Raw genomic sequence first — 13070 nt, forward strand, 5'->3', positions numbered from 1 at the left:
ATCTCAGCTCAGGGCTCTCAGGGCTGCGGGAAACACAATGTTACAGGGCAGCTGTGATGAGCAGAGCAGATATACAGTTGAAGTCGGAAGTTTACATACACCTTAGCCAAATACATACATCCGTTTTTCACAACGCCTGACATTTAATTCTAGTAAAAATGCTTTGTCTTAGGTCAGTTAGGATCACCACTTTATTTTAAGAATGTGAAATGTCAGAATAATAGTAGAGAGAATTATTTATTTAAGCTTTTATTTCTTTCATCACATTCCCAGTGGGTCAGAAGTTTACATACACTCAATTAGTATTTGGTAGCATTGCCTTTAAATTGTTTAACTTGGGTCAAATGTTTCAGGTAGCCTTCTACAAGCTTCCCACAATAAGTTGGGTGAATTTTGGCCCATTCCTCCTGACAGAACTGGTGTAACTGAGTCAGGTTTGTAGGCCTCCTTGCTCACACACGCTTTTTCAGTTCTTCCCACAAATGTTCTATAGGATTGAGGTCAGGGCTTTGTGATGGCCACTCCAATACCTTGACTTTGTTGTCCTTAAGCAATTTTGCCACAACTTTGGAATTATAATTGGGGACATTGTCCATTTGGAAGACCCATTTGCAACCAAGCTTTAACTTCCTGACTGATGTCTTGAGATGTTGCTTCAATATATCCACATAATTTTCCTACCTCATGATGCCATCTATTTTGTGAAGTGCACCAGTCCCTCCTGCAGCAAAGCACCCCCACAACATGATGCTGCCACCCCCGTGCTTTACGGTTGGGATGGTGTTCTTCGGCTTGCAAGCCTCCCCCTTTTTCCTCCAAACATAACAATGGTCATTATGGCCAAACAGTTCTATTTTGGTTCATCAGACCAGAGGACATTTCTCCAAAAAGTATGATCTTTGTCCCATGTGCAGTTGCAAACCGTAGTCTGGCTTTTTTATGGCGGTTTTGGAGCAGTGGCTTCTTCGTTGCTGAGTAGCCTTTCAGGTTATGTCGCTATAGGACTCGTTTTATTGTGGATATAGATAGTTTTGTACCTGTTTCCTCCAGCATCTTCACAAGGTCCTTTGTTGTTGTTCTGGGATTGATTTGCACTTTTCACACCAAAGTGCGTTCATCTCTAGGAGACAGAACACGCCTCCTTCCTGAGAGGTATGACAGCTGCATGGTCCCATGGTGTTTATACTTGCGTACTATTGTTTGTACAGATGAACGTGGTACCTTCAGGCGTTTGGAAATTGCTCCCAAGGATGAACCAGACTTGTGGAGGCCAAATTTTTGTTGTTGTTGAGGTCTTGGTTGATTTCTTTTGATTTTCCCATGATGTCAAGCAAAAAGGCACTGAGTTTGAAGGTAGGCCTTGAAATACATCCACAGGTACACCTCCAATTGTCTCAAATGATGACAATTAGCCTATCAGAAGCTTCTAAAGCCATGACAACATTTTCTGGAATTTTCCACGCCGTTTAAAGGCACAGTCAACTTAGTGTATGTAAACTTCTGACCCACTGGAATTGTGATACTGTGAATTATAAGTGAAATAATCTGTCTGTAAACAATTGTAAACAACGGTTGGAAAAATTACTTGTGTCATGCACAAAGTAGACGTCCTAACCGACTTGCCAAAACTACAGTTTGTTAAACAAGAAATTTGTGGAGTGGTTGAAAAACAAGTTTTAATGACTCCAACCTAAGTGTGTGTAAACTTCCGACTTCAACTGTATGAGGCCTGCCTGGCCTCCCTCATCATTAGGTAAAAGGACTCCTACTGTCCATTAGCTTTGTTTGTGGCCTCATTAAGAAAGGCTAGGAAGAGGGGAGTGTGTGTGTGTGTGTGTTATTGACACACACTTGTCAATCTTCCTCTAAGGGCTCTAAGAGTGTTTACTCATGGAAAAGGTTGAATGTCCGCAATGGGCTACGCTGTCTCATGCTTTCTCAGCGACTATGAAGAATATGTGCGAGTGACTGAGTGTATGAGCAAGTGACTGTGCATAATATTGATATGAATGAGTGTATTTGCAGAGGGAGTCTATGAGAGTTTAAAAGTGCATATGAGCGTGAGATGGAGAGCTTCATCACGTTAGTGTAAAAGCGCGTGTTCCTCCGCACTCAACGCACTGTGCATACAGACTCTGCTGCAGTGCCTCCGCCTTCAGCCCTCTGCACCATCAACTTCACTGCAGACTCCAACCACGACGTCGTCTCTCTCTTTCATCTCGCTCTCAACTGTAGAGATCAGACAGACTGAGGGATTTTCTTTCTCTCAGGTTGAACAGGTACAGTGAAGAGGGGAGGAGGAGAGGAAAGAGAGGAAGGCAGGAGAATAGAGGAGAGGAAAGAAAAGAGGAGAAGAGGGGAGAAGATGAAAGAAGGGAAGTGGAAAGGACAGGAAAAGATAGGGGAGGAGAAGAGGAATGGAAAAAGAGGCGAGGGGTTTAAGTTTACATTCTGAACAGGTGCCAACTGCAACCTAGTTAAAATGATTTTGCTACAGTACGATCCCCAACCCATCTCACATGAACAGTCTACATACCCAGCTCCTTAACCCAACCTGTCAACCCAAATCCCTACTTCCGATACCCCAAAACACCTCATTAACGTACACGCTCCAATTTGTCCCTCTTCCTGAATGCATAAACGATGCCTGTGCCCTTATTTGGCAAACCTCCGCCACCTGCACCTGTGTTTGGGTCCCAACAGCAAACCGCAATTAAACGCTGAGTAGCAGGAGCATATTGTTGTTTCCACAGCACGAGAAAACTTGGCAAGCTGTCACTGCTGGCTCTGCGCTATCATCAGTGTGTGTTTGTGTGTGTGTGTGTGTGTGTGTGTGTACGTGGTTGAGTGCTGGCTGGCAGCAATACGGATTGTCAAGGGTCAACGTTGACGACCGTCTGGAGAGAGAGTGAGGTGTAGAGACAGAGAGTGAGGTGTAGAGAGAGAGAGAGAGAGGTGTAGAGAGAGAGATGAGATAGATGGAGAGAAAGAGATAGACAAAGACAGATACGTGAGGTGAACCAAATAAAGCAGGGAATGAGAGATGAGGGAGAGAGTGGAAGAGAGGGAGAGAGAGAGATATGAAGAGAGAAAGAACAGAGCGGTTATCTTTCTGCCAGTCCCCTTGCTCTCAGCGATGTCCAGGTCCAATCTTATTGGACGAACCCTCAGCACCCAGTAAACACATTAGCATGTGTGTGTGTGTGTGTGTGTGTGTGTGTGTGTGTGTGTGTGTGTGTGTGTGCGTGCGCGTGCGTGCGTACGTGCCGACTGCAGTGGAGAAAAAAGACAGTGAGAGACAGAGAGAGGGGGTAGAGAGAGCGAGAAAGAAAGATAAAGAGAGAATGAGAAATCGAGAGAGAAAGTGAGTGAGTGAGCGAGCGTGTTTCTGTGCATGTGTGTGTGTGTGAGAGCACTGGGTGCAGTGCAGGGCTGGTTTTGACAGCAGCACAGTGTGTAAGACAGATGAGTTATGCCACCACACTTATCTCTAAGGGAACAGCACAGTCTAGTGGCAGGAATGCAGAATAACACTAACAGACTGCAGGTGGAGCTGAGCATAAAGTTAGCTAGAGAGCCTGCCCACCCTCTTTTTGCCATTATAAACGTTAATTAATGGCGCTGCCCATGTTACAACAGGATTTGTGGCAAGTGCGGCCTCCATCCCTCTCTATGAGAGAATCATTAGCAGACAGGTTAACTTCACATTGTGTCTCGTGTCCAGCAAGCCGTATTGATTTGCTCTGTTCCTCCCAGCCATTTGCCATTTGACAGGGTTTTTCTCAGTTGGCTTTCATTGATTGGATAGACTTCTAATCTGGTGACTGAGTGGCTCTTTTCTTATGCGTGTGGGAATATGTTTTTGTGTTTGACTCTGTGTGTGTGTGTGTACCTGTCTGATAGGCTCTGGGACACGGTAGCGGCAGCAGGAGTGTGTGAGGCGCAGGGCCGTGTCCAGGCTGATCTTGTGGCCCACTGAAACATACACTGGTTTGGTACTGCTGTCAGAACTACGCAGGGCCTAGAAAGAAAGAGGACGAAAAGGGATGGAGCGAGAGAGAGAGGAGAAACAAAGAGACAGACAGAGGGAGGAGAGACTGTATTGGTTAGAACTACTGATTACGCGTTGTGTGCGATGCAGTGAACGTGCACGTGAGTCTTACCTTCCCCAGCACTTTTCCTGATGTCGCTAGTCAGAGGGAAGCTCTCTCCTCCCTTCTGCAATGAGGCAATCTGAGGAGGAGGAGTGGAGGTCAGACCATCATTTATGCACACTACTACTGTCAGTCTGGTCGTCCGTCCGTCCGTCCATCCGTCCGTGCGAGTTTGACTTTCTCTCTGTCTGTGCGCGTGTTTATTTTTCTTGCAATATCAAAGTCTTTCTCTCTTCCATCTCCTCGGTCTCTCTTTTCTTTGAGGGGAGGATGAGACCCTGATATGTTCTTCACAGCCCTGTCAGCCATGTCCCTGTCTTTCTCACAAGGCAACATGCTAGTGGCTGTCCTGTTCCCTCCCTGGTAATATACTATCTACACAAAAGTATGTAGACACCCCTTCATATTAGTGAATTTGGCTATTTCAGCCACACCCGTTGCTGACAGGTGTATAAAATCGAGAACACAGCCGTGCAATCTCCATATGGTAGAATGGCCTTACTGAAGAGCTCATTGACTTTCAACATGGCACTGTCATAGGATGCCACCTTTCCAAAAAGTCAGTTTGTCAAATTTCTGCCCCGCTAGAGCTACCCCGGTCAACTGTAAGTGCTGTTATTGTGAAGTGGAAACATCTAGGAGCAACAACGGCTCAGCCGCGAAGTGGTAGGCCACACAAGCTCACAGACCTTTACACGCTGAAGCGTGTAAAAATCGTCTGTCGTCGGTTGCAACAGTCACTACTGAGTTCCAAACTGCCTCTGGAAGCAACAAGCATAAGAACTGTTCGTCAGGAGCTTCATGAAATGGGTTTCCATGGCTGAGCAGCCGCACACAAGCCTAAGATCATCATGTGCAAAGCCAAGCTTCGGCCGGGAGTGAAAGCTCGCCGCCATAGGACTCTGGAGCAGTGGAAATGCGTTCTCTGGAGTGATGAATCACACTTCACCATCTGGCAGTAAAGTTTGGTGGAGGAGGAATACTGACCTGGGGCTGTTTTTCATGGTTCAGGCTCCTTAGTTCTAGTGAAGGGAAATGTTAACGCTACAGCATACAATGACATTGTAGACAATTCTGTACCTCCAACTTTATGGCAACAGATTGGGGAAGATCCTTTCCTGTTTCAGCATGACAATGCCCCTGTGCACAAAGCAAGGTCCAATGGTTTGTTGAGATTGGTGTGGAGAAACTTGACTGGCCTGTACAGAGTCCTGACCTCAACCCCATCAAACACCTTTGGGACGAATTGGAACGCAGACTGCGAACCAGGCCTAATCGCCCAACATCGGTGCCCGTAAGTTACCGCAGCAATGTTCCAACATCTAGTGGAAATCTTCCCAGATGAGTGGAGGCTGTTATAGCAGCAAAGGGGGGACCAACTCCATATTAATGCCCTTGATTTTGGAATGAGATGTTTGACAAGCAGGTGTCCACATACTTTTGGTCATGTAGTGTATATCTCATTTGAAGTGCATAGGATGGTGTGAGTCATCAGTACGTGAAAAACCACATCATCCCGTCTTCACTCGACCTTAAACTTGAAAGTTAAAAATCTGATATTTCACATATTGGATAATGCAGTGTTTATATGAGAGAGCTCTCAGATCCTGCAATCAGCTTGAGATACATTCAGATAAAAACTAACCATCCTCATCCCTGTTGCCAAGTCTGATGCTGTAACAGGTGTCTCATTGGAGATGAGGGCTTGGCTTTAAACTAATGAAAGCTTTGATGTCCTATCCATTTTACTATAACTAATTATAATACAGGACAGGAGGATACGCCAGGTGAGGGGCCAGGTAGGGCCCATCTGGTGGTATCTAGGAGAACATTGTGTCTGTCTGAGTCAGCCGCCCTGGGTAGTAGGACATGAGACAGGCCAACCATCAATAACACAATGGTTTGACTCAGTGCCAGAGAGGAAGAGGAGGAGGGAGGGGGAGAAAGAGTGCGTGAAAGGGTCTGAGAGAACTGGGAGAGGGAAAAATGATGATGGGATATTGAGAGACGGCAGTTGTAGAGAGAGTAGAGAGAGAAGGAGTGAGAGAGAGCTGGGAAATAGAGTGGAGCCGAAGAAAGAGCAGCGAACAAGAGAGACAGAGACAGGAATTTCATCCACAGAGCAGCAGGCAGGGGCAGCAGCTGCCGTGTGAACGGAATGAAGCCCCCATCCATCGAGCTCATCTCATTCAACAGGCCTCAGTGAGTCTCTCCCTGGCAATGCACACAATAGAACCACTGATGCAGTGACGCATAACACACACATATGTACACATGCACACACAATGGGAGAAGACCAGTGGCATGGCCATACAAACCTTTAGCCCATTATAAGACGCAGGGGGTAACAGGAACACAGAAATGTGATGTCACCGTGACAACAGAGGCTCCATGACCACAGGAACTTCTAAAAATGCCTTCATGTTTAAATCCCATGAACAATTCACGTAAATTGTATTGTGATGTATAAATGGACATTTTGCTTGGATTTGAATTGGGCGTCATCGCAATGTTAAGAAACACTCGGACATAACGAAACCCCAGAGACACATTGGATGTCTGGGCGTATCTTTGACGTCTCCTTCACTCTGGACGTATGAACACAGATTCCCCTAATCTAATTCAGGTGAGAGCAGTTGGAGGAACAAATATGACTCATGTTGCATTGATGTAATTAATGAGCAAAAACAATTACACACATGGCAGTTTAACGCTACGCTTGTATCTAAGCTATATTGAAGTCAGAGAGGTCACATCTATCATTCTACAATCCGCAGTGAGTCATCGTTTGAAAACAGAGCCTGACGCCAGTACCAAAGTCAAGATAAGAGGTGTTCTAATGTTTCATTTAAAATAACTGGAGCGTCGCTAGCTAAAAGCCCGAGGGAAATGTATCTGGGCGGCTAAAAGCTACCTGATACCTTAATGAAAGACTAGCTAAGAGCCAACACTTTAGCTAACAGTAGCTAACTGACAGATACTGTATCAGTTTGCTCAGAAATCTCAGCCAATGCAATCCACACCGTGGCTACAGTAGTTCGGTTAGCGAGGCTTATGCCATCGCTATCGTCTGTGAGACGCTAAGTGTCGCCTGAGAGAGATCGAATTAACTTGGGAGTTGCTACCGGTTTCTCTGGTCATAAACAGTGGAAACCTAATCTGAGTCTAAACATAACAGCCGTTAGAGCTAAAGCAGAGCTGAGGGACATCAACTGTTTTTCACAAAGTGTTGTATAAGATTAGTGCGCTACGCTAACATAGATGTGCGTCGTGGGGACCGTTTGAGCTGCGGTTATTGGATGGTAATTAAGTTTTTAGGTTGTGGAGCCGTTTGGCAGTTGATTTTTGGTGGCGTGTGCTCAGGGTACTGCTCTAAACTCCCATGGCCTTTAACCATGGAAATCTGTTAGCATTGTGGTCACATTAGTCATGTTAGTGCCATGTCTGTCTGTCGGTCTCCCTCTCTCTCATTCAAAATCAGAAGAGAGTGAATCCCTTACCTCCTTTACCTCTCTCATTACTATCACCTCTCCATCAGTCATTACAGACACCAAACCATCACACTATATCACTGCTCTGTTGCAAGCCTGAAGCATGCAATGCATTTCCTTCAAATTTTATTATTTGTAACTTTGGATTGGAATTTCCCACAACGAAACAAACTGCTTTAAAAAAATATATAAACTCAGCAAAAAAAGAAACATCCCTTTTTCAGGACCCTGTCTTTCAAAGATAATTCGTAAAAATCCAAATACCTTCACAGATCTTCATTGTAAAGGATTTAAACACTGTTTCCCATGCTTGTTCAATGAACCATAAACAATTAATGAACATGCACCTGTGGAACGGTCGTTAAGACACTAACAGCTTACAGACGGGAGGCAATTAAGGTCACAGTTATGAAAACTTAGAGACACAAAAGAGGCCTTTCTACTGACTCTGAAAAACACCAAAAGAAAGATGCCCAGGGTCCCTGCTCGTCTGCGTGAACGTGCCTTAGGCATGCTGCAAGGAGGCATGAGGACTGCAGATGTGGCCAGGGCAATAAAGTGCAATGTCTGTACTGTGAGATGCCTAAGAAAGCACTACAGGGAGACGGGACGGACAGCTGATCCACCTCGCAGTGGCAGACCACGTGTAACAACACCTGCCCAGGATCGGTACATCCGAACATCACACCTGTGGGACAGGTACAGGATGGCAACAACAACTGCCTGAGTTACACCAGGAACACATAATCCCTCCATCAGTGCTCAGACTGTCCGCAATAGGCTGAGAGAGGCTGGACTGAGGGCTTGTAGGCCTGTTGTAAGGCAGGTCCTCACCAGACATCACCGGCAACAACGTCGCCTATAGTCACAAACCCACCGTCGCTGGACCAGACAGGACTGGTCACCAGGGGTGATGGTCGGATTCGCGTTTATCGTCGAAGGAATGAGCGTTACACCGAGGCCTGTACTCTGGAGCGGGATTGATTTGGAGGTGGAGGGTCCGTCATGGTCTGGGGCGGTGTGTCACAGCATAATCGGACTGAGCTTGATGTCATTGAAGGCAATCTCAACGCTGTGCGTTACAGGGAAGACATCCTCCTCCCTCATGTGGTACCCTTCCTGCAGGCTCATCCTGACATGACCCTCCAGCATGACAATGCTAATAGCCATACTGCTCGTTCTGTGCGTGATTTCCCGCAAGACAGGAATGTCAGTGTTCTGCCATGGCCAGCGAAGAGCCCGGATCTCAATCCCATTGAGCACATCTGGGACCTGTTGGATCGGAGGGTGAGAGCTAGGGCCATTCCCCCCCAGGAATGTCCGGGAACTTGCAGGTGCCTTGGTGGAAGAGAGGGGTAACATCTCACAGAAAGAACAAGCAAATCTGGCGCAGTCCATGAGGAGGAGATGCACTGTAGTACTTAATGCAGCTGGGGGCCACACCAGATACTGACTGTTACTTTGAATTTGACCCAGATCAGGGACACATTATTCCATTTCTGTTAGTCACGTCTGTGGAACTTGTTCAGTTTATGTCTCAGTTGTTGAATCTTGTTATGTTCATACAAATATTCACACACGCTGAAAATAAACACAGTTGACAGTGAGAGGACGTTTCTTTTTTTGCTGAGTTTATATATTTACCGGAGACTTCTCCCACCAAAATTCTCTTCAATAAAAGCTGGTTTACGGTTTTCACCAATAGGTTTTTGTTTTTGCTCAACTTGTATAATACAGTTCAAGCCACAGAAACACTGGGGAGAGAAACTAACATCCCAAAATAAAATATTACAATAGATCCAGCAAAGTAAACACTACCTTTAAACATTTATCACAATAGAATGATGAATAATGCATTGTGCTCTCTGTACTCCAATTTCAACACAGCTACAGTATGACTAAGTGTGACAAATAGAGCACAAAGGTAGACAAAAACCCACATGAATGATTCATGAATATTAAATTAACACTATAAAACTGTAGGCCTATAATTATTTTGTTGTTGCATTCAAATGTTGTTTGATACAGCCACAAGAAAAGGGACCACACCACCGAGGATGGTATGTGAAGTCTGTCAACAACAGAAGAGGAGAAGAAAAGCTTGACAAAAGCTTGACATTGGAGGTCAGACATTTGCTCAAATACAGAACTACTGTAGGTAGGCTACAGTTTAGTAGTCCAATGTCAGTTGAGATCTCATTTGAGTGCTATCCATCAGAATGTGTTAACCAGTGTGAAATGTGAGTGGTGGAGCCCTCACCTGTGACTGGTGTTCGTCGTTCTTCTCTACACCCTGCACCTGCAGGAGGTTCTTGGCCACACCTATACAGGGAAGCCCTGACAGGACTCCCAGGTGACACGCCAGGCCAAACTCTGGAAAAAAGACAACCTCATATGTATAGTAGGGGACATGACTGTCACAACCAGCTGAAGTCTGAATTGATATGCAAGTATGTAACAGGCTACTGTTAGTAGTAAATAGTAAATGCTATTAGTAGACAGTATGTAACAGGTTACTGTTAGTAGTAAATAGTAAATGCTATTAGTAGACAGTATGTAACAGGTTACTGTTAGTAGTAAATAGTAAATGCTATTAGTAGACAGTATGTAACAGACTACTGTTAGTAGTAAATAGTAAATGCTATTAGTAGACAGTATGTAACAGGCTACTGTTAGTAGTAAATAGTAAATGCTATTAGTAGACAGTATGTAACAGACTACTGTTAGTAGTAAATAGTAAATGCTATTAGTAGACAGTATGTAACAGGTTACTGTTAGTAGTAAATAGTAAATGCTATTAGTAGACAGTATGTAACAGGCTACTGTTAGTAGTAAATAGTAAATGCTATTAGTAGACAGTATGTAACAGACTACTGTTAGTAGTAAATAGTAAATGCTATTAGTAGACAGTATGTAACAGGTTACTGTTAGTAGTAAATAGTAAATGCTATTAGTAGACAGTATGTAACAGGCTACTGTTAGTAGTAAATAGTAAATGCTATTAGTAGACAGTATGTAACAGGTTACTGTTAGTAGTAAATAGTAAATGCTATTAGCAGACAGTATGTAACAGGTTACTGTTAGTAGTAAATAGTAAATGCTATTAGTAGACAGTATGTAACAGACTACTGTTAGTAGTAAATAGTAAATGCTATTAGTAGACAGTATGTAACAGGTTACTGTTAGTAGTAAATAGTAAATGCTATTAGTAGACAGTATGTAACAGGTTACTGTTAGTAGTAAATAGTAAATGCTATTAGTAGACAGTATGTAACAGGTTACTGTTAGTAGTAAATAGTAAATGCTATTAGTAGACAGTATGTAACAGGCTACTGTTAGTAGTAAATAGTAAATGCTATTAGTAGACAGTATGTAACAGACTACTGTTAGGAGTAAATAGTAAATACTATTAGTAGACAGTATGTAACAGGCTACTGTTAGTAGTAAATAGTAAATGCTATTTGTAGACAGTATGTAACAGGCTACTGTTAGTAGTAAATAGTAAATACTATTAGTAGACAGTATGTAACAGGTTACTGTTAGTAGTAAATAGTAAATGCTATTAGTAGACAGTATGTAACAGGCTACTGTTAGTAGTAAATAGTAAATGCTATTAGTAGACAGTATGTAACAGGCTACTGTTAGTAGTAAATAGTAAATGCTATTAGTAGACAGTATGTAACAGGTTACTGTTAGTAGTAAATAGTAAATGCTATTAGTAGACAGTATGTAACAGACTACTGTTAGTAGTAAATAGTAAATGCTATTAGTAGACAGTATGTAACAGACTACTGTTAGTAGTAAATAGTAAATACTATTAGTAGACAGTATGTAACAGGTTACTGTTAGTAGTAAATAGTAAATGCTATTAGTAGACAGTATGTAACAGGCTACTGTTAGTAGTAAATAGTAAATGCTATTAGTAGACAGTATGTAACAGGTTACTGTTAGTAGTAAATAGTAAATGCTATTAGTAGACAGTATGTAACAGGCTACTGTTAGTAGTAAATAGTAAATGCTATTAGTAGACAGTATGTAACAGGCTACTGTTAGTAGTAAATAGTAAATGCTATTAGTAGACAGTATGTAGCAGACTACTGTTAGTAGTAAATAGTAAATGCTATTAGTAGACAGTATGTAACAGGTTACTGTTAGTAGTAAATAGTAAATGCTATTAGTAGACAGTATGTAACAGGCTACTGTTAGTAGTAAATAGTAAATGCTATTAGTAGACAGTATGTAGCCTGAGAATCCAGTCTCGGTCTCAGTTCAAATCAGTCTTCATTTGAGACCGAGATCGTCTGTTCCACTACTCACCTCTGTAGTGGAACAGACCATTCCCATCCACCAAGACCACCTGTTGGGGACAGATAAAGAAAGAGGCAACGGGTGAGAGATGGGCAAGTCTCAAAGCAGCTCTCTGCTGTCCCTTGTACTTATACAGCATGAGGTCTTTCTTCATTACAGGCTAACTAAAGAAGAGTTTTCACAAGACTTAGTGAGATTTTGTTGGATGGATGTATTGAATTTATTGAACTGTGCCAACCGCCCATTCACTGATTTCTTACAGTGCCAAGGTGGTTGTACAGGCATATTTCTACTGTGAATCATAAGTCATGTAGAAAGAATTTGAGGAGCTGTAAATAAAGCAGCAGGGACTGGTCTGTCCGTGTCCATTGGTAAATGTCAGTGATAAATCCACGAGGGCAATGCGCATGTGTTAGGCAGAAGACGGCGAGTGTGTTGTGTGCGTGTTTTGTGTGGGAGGAGTGTGGACAGGGACCCGACTTGAGGTGGGAGTGTGGGAGTGAGTGATTTGTGTGGGCTGTGACTAACACAGGAGAGTGGAAAGGTATGGATGATACAGAGCTGACTTATGGACACACATCGTGGGAGAGGAAGATAGAGGGTATTGGATAGCTGAAAAGAAAGGCATTAACACACAGAGATATATCGCCCTGAGGTGAACAGTTAAACAGTTGGACCCAGCAAACCAACAACATCAATGAACCTGTACTAACCTTAAGTCTCAACAGAAGTCAGACCGTATGAGACATGTCAGTGACATTTAGTTTCAACTAAATTGAGACATTAGGGTTCTCTGAGTATTACGGTAACTAAGTCAGTTAAACTGTAACATCTCCAATGCCAAAGTGGCCAGACCCTGACCTGAGGTAGCAGGCTGGGCTGGGTGGTCTCCAGGCGCTGCAGGGCCTCCAGCAGATAGGGGGTCTCCCTGAAGGCCAGGAACCCTGAGATGTAGGGGGCGGTCAGGGTCACCATCTGACTGTCCTCATACAGCAGCTGGTAGTGGACACAGGGAACAGACAGCAGAAAACACCGGCATAAACGTATGCCTGTGTTATATCTAATACAGTGCCTTCAGAAAGTATTCATCCTCCTCAACTTATTCCACATTTTGTGG

At 43.6% G+C, this 13070-nt stretch overlaps 1 pseudogene; it reads right to left on the reverse strand.

The window, feature by feature from the left end:
• LOC115178649 (SEC14-like protein 1) overlaps window positions 1-13070 on the reverse strand; it is a 115995-nt pseudogene that overhangs the window by 24491 nt on the left and 78434 nt on the right.

Source organism: Salmo trutta, chromosome 38, assembly GCF_901001165.1.
Source record: "Salmo trutta chromosome 38, fSalTru1.1, whole genome shotgun sequence".
In the NCBI taxonomy this organism is placed as follows: Eukaryota; Metazoa; Chordata; class Actinopteri; order Salmoniformes; family Salmonidae; genus Salmo; species Salmo trutta.